This window comes from Rana temporaria, chromosome 1 (genome assembly GCF_905171775.1).
Source record: "Rana temporaria chromosome 1, aRanTem1.1, whole genome shotgun sequence".
NCBI lineage: Eukaryota > Metazoa > Chordata > Amphibia > Anura > Ranidae > Rana > Rana temporaria.
The window spans coordinates 541,186,476-541,205,642 of NC_053489.1; the positions used below are offsets into that span (position 1 = coordinate 541,186,476).

The window sequence follows — 19,167 nt, forward strand, 5'->3', positions numbered from 1 at the left end:
ACAATAAATGACACTGTAGCACACATAACCTGTATTACTGTGCTTTGTGGTAATGTTAACATTTGTCACAACATGATTGCCTTGAATAGTCCCTAACATACAAATACAATTAGTATACTCCCTTTTAACAAATGCATGTGTCAGTTTACCATACATACCACTATGGAGTAGGCGCATTGTAAGTGCTATAAAGCATAAAGGTCATTCAAATATTAAACATTTATTTTAAATATTTTACATTTTTATACTTTCCACATAGGCATAATTTTAATTAAAAGTATGTGTAAGATTCTTGCTTACAGTATGTAGCAAATACTATTTTTTTTTTACCAAAAAGGATAAATACTAACATCTTCAAAATTAAAATAAACTGAAAACATAAATCATAATTCATACCTCAAACCAGGAAAATACAGATAAGCTTGAAAGGAAGAGAACAAGTAAAGTACTTCAGTTACTTTGAAAACTTGTGTGTCCTTTCTTCCTTTTGAGTAACTACTGTACATGGCATTTGGAAATCTCACCAAAGAAAAGTGAATGAATTGGTGTTTTCTTATAACTGATTTTTATGAAGCTTGCGCAATAATGCAGGTTATTAATATCCACATAGGACTCAGTACAAATATCATTGATCTGGAAAATCTAATCAATCTGTGGCTATAGCACCTGCTTGAATGTTACAGGAGTTTGTTAATAAGAATTGTATATATTTTTCATTTTAAAATACATAGCCCTATTGTATTGCAAAATCTATTATTGTTTGCTCCCTAACTTCAAAATGCGTCATTCAAAGATCTCAAAACCCAAAGTGTAAAATACAGTGAAAAGGTGACAAACTTACAAACAAAAACACACAAAGAAAAAAAAAATGCAGGAAAATTTGTAAAAAATAAATAAAAATCTTTGATGAAATGTCCTTCCCTTAGCTCTTTCTCTTAAACATTATAGACTATGCCAGAATGATAACTTTGGGGAAAAAAGGCTATGGCAAAAAAAAGTAGAATACTGCCCAGATCAGTTTTAAACTGTTTTAAATAAGCAACATGAGTTAAAAAAAACTATAGGAAGGAAGCATGAAAAAATAAATCAAATACATTTGTCACATTAAAAAAATTATTGGATGAAAAACAGGGAGATATTCTTACACATTTCTACTCAGCTTTACTTCTGTAAGCTTCTTATATCATTAATTAGATGCTGCAACAAGTCAGAAAGAGTCCACCTCATTTCCTGGCTTTAGGATGTCCAGCTTCATTTAGCTATTTCCTCCCCGACCTTACTTTCTATGGCCTACGTCATTCACTGGATTTTGGTTCTTTCAATCATGGAGACTCAGCATCACATGTATGCTTTATCTAGGGAAGACTACATGCAAAGGCAACCAGACTACATGCAAAGGCATGTGTATGCGTCGGCCGCCTAGTGATGACGCGGCGCACAGGATTAGGATAGAGGACGCAATGGCATCCCATACCATGGTAAGTTTACATAGTTCCCTCCTTACCAGATTCCGGCTTTTTCCTTTTCCCGCCCGTCTACTAATTATGATCAATAGGAGGTGGTGATTACCAGCTGAATCTGGGACCATAGATAGTATTTAAGGACGCCAGTTTAGCATCCATTCCTCTCCTAGCTCCTGAAGGAGTGGGAGCGTATGTATCCCTGTGAAATTGTTCCAGGTCTTTATTGTGGGTGGACTGAGCTCTTTTGGAGCATTGCCCTCTCTTAGACTGGTAAGTGTATTACTTCCACCAACTCTTCCTTTTTTTGTTGTTGGATTTTTTATATACACTTCTTTGGATTCTTGGATACTTATAGGCATATACCTATATATTCCCTTTTTAGTTGCATTACAGGACAGGAGTTTTCTTTGGATGCTGACCATAAAGGAATTTTTTTCTTCATTCCGCCCCCCATGGTTTTGGAGTTTGGGCAATCATCGGCCCTTACACGGTGTGTGTATTCCGTGGCTTCCTCTGCTTGGTTCGGGGGGTCCCATATTTGGGTCCTAGGTGCATTCTCTCTTCCAGGAAATTGTCCTGCACGCTCTTAATCCAATCCTTGGGCATGCAGTGACATACAGTATTATCTTCACAGTTTTTATGTCTGTTTTTTCTACTTTTGTATTTTGAATATATTGATGTATTGTAATAAATAATAATTTTTTATGACCTCAGTTGTCACATATTTTTGTTGCCTTAAAAATCCCACCCACATGGAGGTATTCAGTTCTTTAAAAGGCAACCAGTCTAAGAATGTCCACTCCTCTGGATGGAATTTTTCCAAATAGAAATGTAATTCAATTGAGAATCAGCACCACATCCCAGGAAAATGGACAATACAAAAGAAAAAAAAGGATGGACTTTGCAAGTGCTAATAAACCTCCCTTTACAATGACTAATCGTACACCATATAGAGTAAAAATATAATTTTAATTAATAGATAAATAATGTGTCTCATAAGACACCACACTAAAAGACATTGTGAAAGCATCCCCATACACTCCCCCTAGCCTCCAATGGGTATTTGAGCCTCTGATAAAAAAATACAGCATGGCTAGCAAAAGGGAAATCGGTCGAGGGAAAATATGAACCAAGGAGACACCCACAGCCCAACATGTTTTGCCTTGTCGGCTTCTTCAGGGATTCTAGTGGAGGGTAGATGGTTAAGTAGAGATGATTCAATATATACTTATTCTGGGGAACCCAATGAGGGTATAGACACACTTTCACCAAAGCTATTAGATATGAATCAGGTGTCTGCTACATATCGAGTGGGCAAGTACATCAGCCCAAAAGGGGGTTCCTCCCACATAAGCCAAAAGAGAGGTCAAATGCATAAAGATTAGCAATTGGACTAATACAATTTCATATTCAAAACACAGACACTAAGTTCTAGTCACATAGGTGTAAAATTGGCTCTATCATCAAAAAGTACCTCCAAACAGAGACCCATGGTTTATCAGCACTTGCAAAGTCCCACCTTTTTTCTCTTTTGTACTGTCCTCTGGATGGAAATCTACCCCACAAGACATTTTATACTTTGCATAACGCCCCTAAAAGCCAGCCCACTGCTTGCCCCAGGCCATTGGGCTTTTGAGAGGAGTGCTGAGGCAATCATTGGTGATGTTTTCAGGAAGCCCTGCCAGTCCCAACTACCAGCCTGCATTATTGTAGAGAAGCACAATGACCCACTGATGACATCACTGGGATATAAATTAGGAATGGAATGAAAAGGGAAATGTTTTATAAGAAAAAAATATTTAGCATGTTGGTAATAGGGGGATCCGGAAGGCAAAATATAGGCAGATAAAACTTCAGCTCAGATATAAAAAACAGCTAATTTTTAATGCAAGCAGCATATACTTGAATTTTACCCACTATCTCTTGCAGCCCCTGTACAGTGAGCTGCAACGTGAGAGGAAGAAGCAGTAAAAGGAAGCAGTCAGTTCATGTACTGACAAGAAGCATGATGGTAGGAAGCAATAGCAAAATGAACAAAAGGTGAGCTCATTACTGTGCTGTTTCTCCTTTCACTGTCCATTCACAGGCATTAAGTGGTAATGAGAGACAAAGGAAAGGAGATAGACCGACAGTCAAGAGAGAGAGAGAGAGAGAGAGAGAGAGAGAGAGAGAGAGAGAGAGAGAGAGAGAGAGAGAGAGAGAGGAGGAGAAAAGTGCCAAGATTGTCAAGTAATTAATAAAAATGCTCTTATTTTTCATAATATCCAAAGAAGCTTTTAAAGTACAATCAATAATAAAAAGAACACTAATACTACAAAGCAAAGTTTTACTTGTTGTATAAGAATGTATGCTGAATTTTCAGAGTACTGTCAGAACAACAGAATTTCAACCCTTATGCCGCGTACAGACGGTCGTTTTTTGCGATGAAAAAAAAACGACGTTTGATGTGATGAAAAAAACGACGTTTTTGAAACTTCATTTTCAAAAACGAGGTAGCATACAGACCATCGTTTTTTGAAAAATCTCTAGCAATGCGCGCTGACGTCCATCACGTACGACGGGACTATAAAGGGTAATTTGCATGCGGAAGACGCCCTCTTTTGCTGATATCGTGTTGCTGCGTGTTAGTAAAAGTTTGGTGAGAGACGATTCGTGCTTTTCAGTGTTTGTGCTTAAAATTTCGTTTTCTGTCGTACAGTTTGTGTATTTGTAGTCGGATCTGTGATACAGTGCTTGTATTTAGGACGTATTTGTTTTGCAAGTGCGTTCTTGTGTGCACGTTGCTGTTTTGCAGGTCGTTCTTCAGAGGCCTTTCTGTACTTCAGGGCAGAATTTTTAGTCCGATCTGATTTGACGACCGTTTTCTAGCCATGTTGCGGGTACGTTCTCGTCGCCGAGATCGTGCTGTGCATGTTGTTATGATGTGTGCTGCATCCCGGCTCCGGTCCTTGAGGAGGAGGAGAAGGACTTTGTGGGCCAAGAACTGGTTTCTTTGCAGGGACCAGTTCTCTCATATGCCTCTGCTGCGGGAGATCCAAGAAAATAACCCTGATGATTTCAGGAATTTTCTTCGGATGTCTGACCCCGTATTCCAGCAGCTTTTGGCTTCGGTGTCGCCATATATCACCAGGCAGGACACCAATATGCGGGAAGCCATAACTGCTGAGCAGCGGCTAGTTGCTACGTTGCGATACCTTGCAACAGGGAGAAGTCTGCAGGACTTGAAGTTCTCGACGGGCATCTCCCCCCAGTCTCTGGGCGTCATAATCCCGGAGACGTGTTCTGCCATAATCCAGGTTTTGCAGGAGGACTATATTAAGGTAAGTTCTGTCCTTTAAATGCATAGACTATGTTTCTTCTTTTGTTTTTTAAACAGTCCCTAATTAACCTTTTTTTAATAATATGCTGGTAATGTTACCTTTGTCTCCATGCATGTATTATTGTATTTTTTTTTGGTCCTACATGCATTTTTTATCTAGCCCACATGTCCATTTTGGGTTATTTTGTTAGTGGCAAACCCACCTAGCTTAGTCCCTATATCCCCCTTGATTTTTTTCCTCCATTGTAGTGCACGACCAACCCCCCCCCCCCCCAATGTTATTTTTGTAACTGTCTATTTGTATTAATTTGATGTTAAACCATCATTTTTTGGAGGTCACAAACTGATCTTGGGGGGGGGGCCCCCATCACACTTTTATGTTAATTTTTCTTACCATGAGAGGGTGTGATTAATCTGCTTAGTGATCCCTTAATATTGTTGTTTTTACAATAATACCTGAACTAATATTTTTTATTTTTAGGATCCAATAATCTTTGCTGATATTCTGTTAGTAATGTACTATCTTAAAAAAAAAATTCTGCTTTATTTACAGTTCCCCACAACACCACAGGAATGGCAGACTGTGGCAGCGGACTTCTCTCAGCGATGGAATTTTCCAAACTGTGGAGGAGCTATTGATGGCAAGCACGTCCGCATCGTGCCACCACCCCATTCTGGATCCCATTATTTCAACTACAAAGGGTTCCACAGTGTCGTACTGATGGCGGTGGTGTCTGCCAATTATGACTTTCTCTATGTTGATGTGGGGAAAAATGGGCGGATGTCAGACGGCGGGGTCTTTGCCGAGACCGAGTTTGCCCAACGGCTTCAGGCGGAGGACCTTGCATTGCCACGTGCGGAGGATAATGAAGAGGGGCTGCCCTTCGTTTTTATTGGTGATGAGGCATTTGCCTTGGGTCCCCACCTCATGAGGCCATTTCCCCAACGTGCCCTCACCCATGAGAGGAGGGTCTTTAATTATAGGCTGGCCAGAGCCAGAAGAGTGGTTGAAAATGCGTTTGGCATTATGGTCAGTCGATTTCGCTTGTTTTTAACCGCCATAAACATGGCAGAATATAAGTGGAACAATATTATTTTATGTTGTTGTATATTACATAACTTTCTACGAAGACATTCTTCAAATTATTTGACATTATTGCCTGATGAGGGAGTTGATGTCCCAGAGGCGGCCCATGAGGCAGGCCATCCAGGCTTGGCCCCCCGAAACGCACGTGCAGTGCGCCAGGCATATGTTGACTATTTTATGGGTAGGGGGGCCATTCCAATGCCTGATCTTTGGTGAATGAACATAATAAATATTTTATGCAAGAAACATTGTATTTTTTGTTCTTATTGTTTTGAATGTTTGTGTATTTTCTTTGTCTCCTAGGTTATCATAGTTGCATGTGTTTTGGATGGACTAAATATCCTTCCTCGTTCTATGTTCCCAGCCTAAATTTCACTTTTTTTTAGGTTTAATGTCATCATTGATCTAAAATAACAAGCCACAAATATATTGATCTGCATAATTTTTATTTTACATATTTTGTGAAACCAATTTTTCAGTCTCACATGTGTTTTTTGGTTGGTCGAACAAGTAAAATCACATATTTTTTTTTTTTTTTTGTTTTTTTTTATTTAACAATCAACATATAAAATCATATTTTTTCATTTTTTTGTATTTTTTTGATCAATCAACATATAAAATCTTATTTTTTCATTTTTTTGTATTTTTTTGATCAGTAAACATATAAAATCTTATTTTTTCATTTTTTTGTATTTTTTTGATCAGTAAACATATAAAATCTTATTTTTTCATTTTTTTGTATATTTTTGATCAGTAAACATATAAAATCTTATTTTTTCATTTTTTTGTATTTTTTTGATCAGTAAACATATAAAATCTTATTTTTTCATTTTTTTGTATTTTTTTGATCAGTAAACATATAAAATCTTTTTTTTTTTTTTATTTATTTTTTTGATCAGTAAACATATAAAATCTTATTTTTTCATTTTTTTGTATTTTTTTGATCAGTAAACATATAAAATCTTATTTTTTCATTTTTTTGTATTTTTTTGATCAGTAAACATATAAAATCTTTTTTTTTTTTTTTTTTTTTTTTTTTTAAATTCAAGAATGAGATGAAATCATTTTTTAATTTTTTTTTTGGTTTTTTTCACACCCTACCCAAAACATCCAGTAAATTTTTCAACTGGACCTCAACACTTTTTGCATTTTTTATTATTTTCCGGGCTGCTATCTGTAGGTCTTCATTCTTTTCCCGGCAGGACCAAATTTCGGCAATGAGGAGCTGGGCAGTGTCCCTGTCAATTGAGGAGCCAGCACGAGTTGCTCCTGAAATGTGCAAGCAAACCATGTATTACAAATATGTTTCTCCTACATCTACATTACCTGGGTATCTTTTGAATATGATACTTTACCAGATGTGGTGGCAGCTTCACATTCATCAAGATCCCTCGGGGGTGTGGCTTGTGAACTTGCGTCCTGCCTTGATGCTTCCTTTCGCCCTACGAGATTGAAGAAAGGGAAAACACAATGGAAAAATTTTAGATGAAACTTTAGCTCACAATTTTCAAACAAATAAATCCCTATGTGTATAAATCCTCTGCTGAGTATACTGTCCTTTTTGTGCATATTTTATATCGAAATTATTAAGATCTAATTAGGTAAACATGTACATAAATGTTTACAAATTGATGTCACATTAAACCCAATAAATTTTTTGAAACTGGAATATTTGGGAACACAGGAAATGGTCGTATGAGTCGTCGTTCGTTATAACATAAATCAGACAAATACGTTTTTATTTGTGGCTGATACAGTGATTGCACTACAATTTGTCCATGTGAAATAGGCATGTTGCAAATTATCGGGAATCTCGTCGTTTTATATTAGTTAAATTAACGAATGAACGACAACACATACGACAATTTTTAGTGCCCACACAAATACATTTCAACCTGAATGGAAAAGCACATGGCACAAAGAACAAACACCTAAAATTAGGGAACATAAAATTCACTTACTTTTTGCTCGAATCAATCTTTTTATTGCCCGAAGTTGCTCTGGCTCTCTTTTTTTCAGGTCTGACCACCTCTTTCTTATTTGTTCTTTTGACCTGCATTCACCAAATTTCTGCCGGAGCCTTCTGATTACTTTATCAGTAATGTCCGCCTTAACCTTATTGGGGTGCAGGTAAGGCCCGTGCTTCCCATCATAATCTTCATTAGTGAAGATGGTGACCATCTCTACCATCTCCTGGAATGCCATGTTTTTGGCCTTGTACCTCCGCCTGGATCTTCCTGTTGCCTGGGCCTGGCCTACCTCATGTCTTGAGCCTGACATTTTTTGCTGCTTGTCTTCCAACACCATAAATCACACCCACAAAAAAAGAACGAGAAAGGGGCGTGTAAAGGACGAGACGGAACGTCAGGGGCGGGGTATCATGCGTTGCGTCACACGTGCGCAGTGTTTAAAGGGATCCGACGTCATTGAAAGCGACGTATACAGTCTGAAGAAAAAGGCGGAAGTAAACGATCGTGAAATACGACGGTACGTAACTCTATTTTTGACATTTCTATTACTGAAGAGTGGATCAGTTTGTGGGCTAGATGATATGGTGTAAAACAGGGAAATGCAATTCTCGGACCTCCAGCTGGTGCGGAACTACAAGTCCCATGATGCATAGTGAAACTCTGACAGCCACAAGCATGACACCCAGAGGCAGAGGCATGATGGGACTTGTAGTTTTGCAACAGCTGTAGGTCCACTAATTGCAGATCCCTGGGGTAAAAGCTTGTTGTAGTAGTAGTGGCTTTACTGACACTTTGTTTTTTATTTAATTTTTACATACAGAAATTATGGACCCCTTCAAGGAGCCAGAATTTTTCACGGAGTTTATACAACGCTGGAAAGAACTTCCTGTGCTCTGGCAAACAAAAAGCAAAATAAACAAAAACAAAGATGCCAGGAAGCAAGCACTGGAGACCCTGCTTGCATTTGTTAGCCCAAGGCTCCCACACGCAACTACTGACACGGTCAAAAACAAAATTAATTCGATTAGGGGCACCTACAGGACCCAACGGTCACAAGTCCTGGCCTCTATGAGATCTGGAGCTGCAGCTGACAGCATCTACAAACCCAACCTGTGGTACTATGGTCAGATGCAGTTCATTGATGACCAGCTCGAAACACGGGCATCCGTGTCTACCCTTCCCCCAAGGAATCAGTCCAGTCTTCCCGGCAGCCAAGAGCAGGCTACATCTGATGAAGATCTAGACTTCATGGAGGACACAGATTGTGACCCATCGAGCCAGGTATTGCATTTTAATACTAATTAATGAAATGCAAAGTATAATAATGATTAGAAATGTAGGTTACAAGTGGTGTAAAATTTAGCTGAGTTGTCAAAACATTGGTAAAATAGCAATAGCCAATACGGCCAAAACAGAATGGGGACAAGATACATAAATGCAGAGGTCATAATGATTGTGGGTAATTTTATGTTACGCCATTAGGGGGGTAAACGCTAGACACCTGGAAGGGGTCACAGATATCTAACAAACTTTGTGTTCATTAACATTTTTTCTACTTTTCTTTAACTAAACAGACATTCCTAGCTTTGAGAAACGCACCCTACTTAGCAGGTTCAGTCAGCATCAACCCCCCCCCCCCCCACACAACTCCAGGGGGCAAATATCTGAAGCTGGGTAAGGGGCAACATAATTAGGGATGGCGGGCCTCATTTAAATCTATTTCCGCATTCACTTCGCATATGTCATGATTTGTAAAATGTGTGTGATTAATGAAGCCAAAAAATTAAATAAGATCCTTTTTTTTGTAGACACACACAGAGCAAAGCCAGGAGGAGGCAGGCCCCACAGGGAGCCAGGGTGAGGCAGAGGCCACTCGGAGCCAGGAGGTGGCAGGCCCAACAAGGAGACAGGGTGAGGCAGAGGCCACTCGGAGCCAGGAGGTGGCAGGCCCCAGTGGGATACAGGAGTCACGCAGGCGGGATTGCATCTCCCAGATCCCTCCTTTTCGCGCTCCAGGAAAAAGAACAAGGAGACTGATGCAAATGGAGGAGGAGACCCAGGCCATTCTCCGTCAAGCAGCTGCGGCCATCAGAGAACAACCATCTGAGGAAGAGGGATTCGCAGCGCTCATCGCAGCCAAGCTACAAAATCTAGAGCGGGCCCAGCGTGTGCGCTGCGAATACATCATATTCAAGGCCATAAGCATGGCCTCACTGGGCAACCTACATGAAAATATAGATCTTGGGCTGATTCCCACTCCTGTGCTTTCTGCTCTTCCTGCTCCTTCTCCTGCTCCTGATCCTTCTCCTACTCCTGCTCCTTCTCCTACTCCTGCTCCTTCTCCTACTCCTGCTCCTTCTCCTGCTCCTGATCCTTCTCCTCCTCTTCCTGAGCCTGCTCTGGTTCCTGCCACAAACTTGGCTCATGAAACCCAGCCCCCGAGGAGGCAGACTGCAGGGAAGGCTGCAGGGAAGGCTGCAGGGAAGGCTGCAGGGAAGGCTGCAGGGAAGCCTGCAGGGAAGCCTGCAGGGAAGCCTCAACCAAAGAGGAAGAAGTGAGGAGATGGTGCCCCTAATCCCAAAACATTGGCATTGCCAGCCTGGATTATTTGCTTGCTGGACCCTTGCCTTGCAAAATCCAAGCAGGGTCTCCTTCACTTTATTGCGGGCTTTTTTTTTTTTTTTTGATATGTTTTGGTTTGACAGATGTGTTTAAGTTTATTTTATTTATTTTATACATGAATAAATGTATTTGTTTGTTTCTGAAAAAAGTTCACATGTGTTTTTTTTAAACATATATAGAGATCATTAGTGAGGAGGCAAACACATTTCACCAAAAAAAAAAATAAAAAAAAATTAACAAGGGACAACAACCTCCTTGTGGGTAATTTGCATAATAAGATATTATGTTGTTGTGGTGACTTCACACACTCCAAAATAACAAACATTAAACATGGTATTCATTTGCTCAAATACATTAAACAACCCAAAATAAAAAAGGGACATGGAGATGTGCATAAACAAAAAAAAAAGAAAATTAACAAAAATAATTCAAAAACAAAAAAGGTTGTCAGAACTATGTAACAAGATGAGCCACAACAAACTAGGGTTTTAGTGTAGCATTTAAATGCATTGTGTCAAATGCTGCGCAGTCTTTTCTTCATTACTATTAAAACGAACGAATGTGCTGAAGCCATTCTGGACAGTAGATTTACCACAACAAGCGCTCCCGTCTCAGAAATTGCTTCTGAGCAGGCGCGGGTTTAAAACGTCGTTTTCAACGTCGTTTTGCCCACACACTATCATTTTAATTGACACAGAAAACGACGTTTTGAAAAACGACACAAAAAATTCGAGCATGTTCGAATTTTTTTTTGGTCGTTTTTCTCAAGACATAAAACGACGTTTTCCCCACACACGGTCATTTGAAATGACGTTTTTCAAAACGTCGTTTTTTTTCATCGCAAAAAACGACCGTCTGTACGCGGCATTAGGCTTCCAGTTGTTCACCCATTTAAAAACTGTTTTGTTTCTCTAGTTGGTGCACATGAATTCCGTTATTCAACTTTGCCTGACACACTGTCAAATTCTTACACACAGTTTTGTGATATACAGAACAAATAAAATGAATTATAGTACAAAGACTGTCAAATTGATTTTAAAAGAAGTCTACTGGATTAAAAAAAAAACAGTCTTTGTAGATCTAAAATATTTATTATACTTAGCTTTAAACTGAAGAAAAATATAAAATGTTAATATTTAAGAAAGCCTCTAGTTTGAGAGTGTAAATGTTTATCAGTTGCTACAGTCTAAGGCCTTTTTACATTATGAGGTAAGTTCATTCATTTTTGTAGCTCCTCTTTATGGGTTAGGATTATATTACCTAAAATTATATTTTGCAAATCTAAGCTTCCAGGATAGAGATCAATATAAATTCAGAACTGCATTTATTTTATTGCCTTCATACTATATAGTACATAATAATACTACAATACGTGGTAGCAACATTTGCACCTTTCTTAACAGTGCAAGCTTAACAGAAGGTGGAGAGACATATATAGCGGAAGGAGAGAATGGACCATAAATGCATTCAACCAAACAGAGATTGGGGTCCTCAAACTTTTTAAACAGGGGTCCGGTTCACTGTCCCTCAGACCGTTAGAGGGCCGGACTATAAAAAAAAACTATGAACAATTTCCTATGCACACTGCACATATGTTATTTTGAGCCCACCCTCACCGTCATTTCAAGCCATCATTGCAAGCCCACCCTCACTGTCATTCAGACCATCATTTCAAGCCCCCCCCTCACCACCATTTCAAATTCAAGCCATCATTTTAAGCCCCCCCTCACCATTGCAAGCCCCTCACGATCATTGCAACTAGACATGTGCACAGAAAAAAAAATCTTTTTTTTTTGTTCTGTTTCGTATCGTTCCGTAGGTTCGTTTCCGTTCGTTTTTCGTAAGACGCCCGTTTTCCTGTTCGTTCCCGTTCGTTTTTCGTACGACAACATTTTTTCGTATTCCGATAGTTTCGTATTTTCGTTACCGTTTTATTTTCGTACATGCGGGATGGTTCGTTATTCTGTTTAATTCATGTTTGTTACTTGTTAGACAATAATTTTCGTGAATTTTCGTCAATGATTTGCATTCTGTGTTTTGGATTCCTTTTTCTGTTCGTGTTTTCCGTCGTGTGTTCGTGTGACATCTATGACAATTTGTTGTGGATGTCATGTGGGCATGCGACTGAAGATACGAACAGAAAAAGGATTTTCGTCATTTTGTACTTTCGTAAATATATCGCGGGGATTCGCGGCACTTTCAACACGCGGCTCATCCATATTAATGATTGTTAAGCCCCATACACTTGGTCAGACTTTTTTAACAACAAACATAAAAACGATCGTTTTCCGTTCGTTCTCAGAAAATTTGTTCGTTTTTAAACTCCATCAGAAAACCATTTTTGGGTTCAAAAGTCTGGCCAACTGATCTCCCTTCAGATGAAAATCCACAGAAAAGTTTATTTGGCTTTACTGTACTACTCAGCACAAAATAGAAGCTGCTTTAGCTGCTACACTCACTGCCCATTCAAAAAAACGAAAATTACATCTATAATAAAAGATTTATATTCTGTATTTTGGGTCCTTTTTCTTTTGGTGTTTTCGGTCGTGTGTTCGTGTGACATCTGTGGCAAAAGATTTGCATTCTGTTGAATCCAAAATACAAACAGAAAAAAGGAATTCAAAATACAGGGTGCGGGACTTTTGTTGTGGATGTCGTGTGAGCATGCGACTGAGGGTGAGAACAGAGAAGGGATTCAAACAAGATACAGAGTGCGGGTCTTTTGTTGTGGATGTCGTGTGAACATACGGCTGAGGATACGAGCAGAGAGGGGATTCAAACAGGATACAGAATGCAAATCTTTTGTTATAGATGTAATTTTTGTTCTTTTGCCATTTTCGTTTTGTCGTATTTTCGTCAGATCGTTCGTTCGTATTTGCGGTTGTTCATTATGCGGCTCATTCGTAATCCTGTCGTTTTCGTATTTTGGTGCTTTATTTTTTTCGTATGTACACATTATTCTGCGGGTACGAAAATGAAAATTTTCGTATGAAAATAACATTCGTACGAATGGGAATGCACATATCTAATTGCAACCCTCCCCCTTAATCATTATAAGCCCCTCATTGCAAGCCCCCCCTCACAATCATTAATTGCAAACCGATTATGATCATTGCAAGCCCCCCCCCACCTCACCATCATCATTACATTATCATCATCATCCCCTCATTGCAAGCCCCCCTCGCCATCATCATTGTAAGCCCCCTCATTACAAGCCCCCCCTCACAATCATTAATTGCAAGCTGATCAAGATCATTGCAAGCCCCCCCCAATCATCATTACATCATCATCAGCCCCTCATTGCAACCCTCCCTCACCTTTGCAAGCCCCCCTCGCCATCATCATTGTAAGCCCCCTCATTGCAAGCCCCCCTCACAATCATTAATTGCAAGCCGATCAAGATCATTGCAAGCCCCCCCAATCATCATTACATCATCATCATCATCATCATCAGCCCCTCATTGCAACCCCCCCTCACCATTGCAAGCCCCTCATTGCAAGCCCCCCCCACCTTCATCATTACATCATCAGCCCCTCATTGCAAGCCCCCCACTATCATCATCATTACATCATCATTTCATCATCATCAGCCCCCCCCCCACCATCATCATCATTACATCATCATCAGCCCCCCCACCATCATCATCATCATTACATCATCATCAGCCCCCCCCCACCATCATCATCATTACATCATCATCAGCCCCCCTCACAATCGCAAGCCCCCCCTCCCTCCCTTCCTCACCATTGTAAGCCCCTCACAGCGTTTCTCCTTACTGTGCCAAACTGCTGTGACGGTGCCGCTGTGTCATGAAGCTCACAGTGTTGGCAACAGTTCTGGCACGCTGTGATAAATGTCCTGCCCTCCTCCTCCTAGACCAGCTTGTGTGATAGACAGAACACTCGCTCTATCACACAAGCTAGTCTAGGAGGAGGAGGGCGGGACATTTATCACAGTGCACCCGAACTGTTAACACTGTCATCTCCGTGACACAGTGGGATCGCTGTGTTACAACCTGCAGTGTAACCGGCGTTGCCTGTCAGGGTCGGGTGGGCCGGTTACAAATCCTCTGCGGGCTGCATGTGGCCCGCAGGCCGTAGTTTGAGGACCCCTGGTATAGAGTATACAACAGAATGATGGATAAACAATGCACTGAAAAAGGTGGGCACATTATTGAGGCTAATTAAGGGGTAATTTTTTTGAGAAGGTAATGGGATGTAACTGGGGAAATAATGGGGAGTAGTCTTCTTAAATGTTTAATTATCTAAGGATCTGTAGGCCACCCAGTATAAAGGGGAAGTGGAAATTGAGTTAACACAAGCCCCACACAAAAGTCTTTTTTTGTATGTTCAGAACTACTTTAGCGAATATTACTTAAATATTTTACAGTGCTGCACAGTCAACCAAAAATATGTGCTGTCAGTAGACCACTACAAGTGTTGTCAGTGTGGCATCTTCGTTGTGTCTCCTTCACTATAACATGTGATCTCTCCATTGGCCCATAGACCAGTGTTTTTCAACTCCAGTCCTCGAGGCGCACCAACAGGTCAGGTTTTCAGGCTTTCCATTATTTTGCACAGGTGATTTGATCAGTTTCACTGCCTTAGTAATTACCACAGCCGTTTCATCTAAAGGAAATCCTGAAAACATGACCTGTTGGGGCGCCTTGAGGACTGGAGTTGAGAAACACTGCCATAGACAGCACACATTTCCCTGAAAAACACATTCCAAACTGCAAACTAAGTCGAAGAAAAGTATGGTCTCCACACTAGCAAGGAGATGTGGTTTCTCTGTGAGAAGCTTCTAGACTATCCTCAGGACTGCCTCATGATAGGGTAAGAAAAGCAAAGTTCCAAATCAATGGGCAAAGATGAATGATCTCATAAAACAGGGCAGGTGACATACTGGAAATATTAAAACAAACATAGTGATCAGGCCAGGTGGAAAACACAATGCATAGTGGGTTTCCAGGAGACGAGGGTCATAAGCAGGGGTGTCACATTCACCTAAGCAATGCACCCCAGGTCTTTTGTCTGCTGCCCTGCCTTCTTTAGGCATCCTTCTACAGGCTGATCTTCCATCCAGCTGTGCATAAATAGTTCTAGCGCTGACTGTATTTGCTTATCTCCTATGTACATCATCACTGAGACCAATGAGGAGGTAATCTTTCAAAATAATTATTTCTACCACTGGCAGCAATGATAAGGCATTGTTGTGCCCGCTGATCACTAATGCTTGGGTGTTTTTAATCCCACTTGCCACCATTTTATGTGGTAAGTAGGTTACATACTCCTATAAAGAATGTTGTATGCCACATACTCCTGACCACGGCATTCTATATGCTATGCTACTCACAAAGGATAAAGCTGCTTTTAAGACCAATGCAGTCCTGAACTCCAGCTTGCAGTTGCTTACTCGTCCAGGGGTCTGTTTCTCCTATACATCATTTAATAAAGCCCTGGAGCCACCCACCACCTCCAAGAAGGTAAAATCAAATTTATTATTCAGCACTTTTACAAACACTCTGGCCCGGATTCACAAAGGACTTACGACGGCGTATCTCCACGTAAGCCATCGTAAGTCTGAATGTGCGCCGTCGTATCTTTGCGACTGATTCATAGAATCAGATACGCCTCACTGTTGCCAAGATACGAGCGGCGTAAGTCTCCTACGCAGTCGTATCTTGGGGTGCATATTTACGCTGGCCGCTAGGGGCGCTTCCGTATATTTCCACGTTGAATATGCAAATGAGGTAGATACGCCGATTCAGAAACATACTTGCGTCGGATTTAGCTACGTCGTTTACGTAAGGCGTCGGTCCAGCGTAACTTTACCCCTCATAAAGCAGGGGTAAGTCATGTTAGGTATGGACGTACGGAAACGTTGGAACAGCGTCATATTTTACGTCGTTTGCGTAAGTCGTACGTGAATGGGGATGGGCGTAGGTTACGTTCACGTCGACTAAGCATTTAGCCGGCGTAACTTAGGGAAAAAATTCGATGTGATACTGAGCATGCGCACGTTCGTTAGGCGTGTCATTTACGTGGGGTCACGATTCATTTCCATACAACACGCCCCCTACCAGCCTACTTTGAATTACGCAGGCTTACACCGGCCCATTTACGCTACACTGCCGTAACTTAAGGCGCAAGTTCTTTGTGAATACGGTACTCGCCTCTCTAAGTTACGGCGGCGTAGCGTATATGAGATACGCTACGTCAGCAGAAACTTAGGCCATTCTTTCTGAATCCGGGCCAAACACTCCACCCAGGATCCCCACTCAGAGGGAGGATTCTAGTTGGAGTGTCTGTATTTGTGCATATGCTGAACAAGAAGTTGATTTTAAAAATCAGAGTCTGCGCTAGTGGTCTGTAACTGGGAAACTAGCAAGATATCAATATATGGTAATTTCCCAAAACATCCAACAAATGTAGCACTTACCAATGAAAATAAATATATAATTACGGGTGCATCTAAAAAAAATAGATTATCATCAAAAAGTTAATTTATTTCAGTAACGCAATTCAAAAAGTAAAAATCATATATTATATAGATTCATTACACAGAGTGATATATCTCAAGCATGTATTTATTTTTATTTTGATGACTATGGCTTACAGCTAATGTAAACCCAAAATTCTGTATCTCAGAAAACTAGAATATTATGAAAAAGGTTTATTGAGCCTTTAAATGGTCTCTCAGTCTGGTTCAGTAGGCTACACAATCATAGAGGAAGACTGCTACCTTGACAGTTGTCCATAAGGCCATTGCTAAAGAAGCTGTCTGTTCACAGAGTGCTGTATCCAAGCATATCAATGAAAGTTGAATGGAAGAAAAAAGTGTGGTAGAAACAGGTGCACAAGCAACAGAGATAACCACAGACTTGAGAGGATTGTGAAGCAAAGGCCATTCAAGAATTTAGGGGGAGATTTACAAGGCTTGGACTACAGTTTGTGTCAGTGCTACAAGAGCCACCACACACACAGACATTTCCAGGACTGTCACATTCCTTTTGTCATAGAAATTTGTAAGCAATCATTGGCGCAAATGCTGGATGGGAGGATGTGTCTACATGTAGCTTTAAATACTTTTAAGTTGATACCACCTTTATACATTAAGGCCATTCTTTCTGTACTCTGTGGCTGCATCATTCAGGTCCCTGTCCACATTTGACCTCAGTGCTCTCCACTGTCCTTCACCCCTGTGTGGGGTTAGCATCATGAGATTGCATCCCTATAATTAAATTACATTATGCAGTTTTAAGATCTATTGGATGATGAGCCATTTGAGCAAGAAGTTCTGAGATATAGTCCTCCTATGTGTTTCTTGATTTTTAACAAAATGTATGCAATGTTAGTCTGTGACACCACCATAAAAAAAATATATGATCCTAGCCCTCAAACATCCCTGAAGAAGGAGATACTTTTACTCTGAAATGCATCGTAAAAATTAGGATCATATTCACAATGGTGTAATCTGATACCGATATTTACTCATTACATTTTAAATGTTTTCTTCTGTTTTTTTATATTTTCAAAAGAAATACTACTTTTCTATAGTACATACTTTGTTTATGCAATCAGTACCTTAAAAGTCCAACCACAGGGGTATTTAGTTTGGCTCATTCCTTGTGTCAAGCCACTCCTGAACCAGAGGCATCAGAAGTGTCTTACCTGGGCTAAGGAGAAAAAGGACTGGACTGTTGCTTAGTGATCCAAAGTCCTCTTTTCTAATGAAAGTCAATTTTGAATTTCATTTGGAAATCAAGGTCCCAGAGTCTGGAGAAAGAGTGGATAGGCACATAATCCAAGTTGCATGAGGTTTAGTGTGAAGTTGGGGAGCCATGTCATCTTCTGGTGTTGGTCGATTGTGTTGCATCAAGTCCAAAGTCAGTAGAGAATCTGTGGGGTATTGTCAAGAGGAAGATGAAAGACACCAGACCCAACAATGCAGACAAGCTAAAGGCCGCTTACAAAGCCACCTGGGTTTCCATAACAGCTCAGCAGTTCAATCAGGCTGTTCGCCTCCATGCCATACTGCATTGATGCAGTAATTCATGTAAAGGAAGCCCCAACCAAGTATCGAGAGCATACTATACTGTACATGGACATACTTTCAGCAAGCCAACATTTCTGTATTAAAAATAATATTTTTATTGGTCTTATGTAATATTCAAATATTCTGAGACACTGAATTTGGGTTTTCAATAGCTGTAAGCCATAATCATAAAAATTAAAAGAAAGATATGGTTGATATATATCACTCTGTGTGTAATGAATCTATATAATATATTAAGTTCACTTTTTGAATTGAATTACCAAAATAAATTATCTTTTTGATGATATTCAAATTTTGTTAGATGCACCTGTATATAATCACTCCTGGCATCCATAAATTGAATTGAGACAATATATACTGTACATTGAATACATTAAATAAAACCAAGTATTATACCTAAAAAGGCAGATTTACTAAAACTAATGCACACAGAACTTTTGCGTATATGACTCCTTGAACTCTAAAAAAGGTGTTTCCCCTCAGTGTCATAAATTCACACATTTTTCTTTGAAAATAGTGAAGTGATGGGTGACATGGAAAAACAAAAAAATCCAGAATTTGCTGAACTCCTTGATATCTTTATGGTAATATTAAAATAACATCACAGGCACAGCAGGAACAAAGGTGGTTATGACTATAAGGCCTTA

At 40.0% G+C, this 19,167-nt stretch overlaps 1 protein-coding gene across 3 annotated transcripts in view; it reads right to left on the reverse strand.

The window, feature by feature from the left end:
• SPOCK3 (SPARC (osteonectin), cwcv and kazal like domains proteoglycan 3) overlaps nucleotides 1-19,167 on the reverse strand; it is a 462,415-nt gene that overhangs the window by 42,721 nt on the left and 400,527 nt on the right. The gene's annotated exons all lie outside the window — the stretch shown is intronic.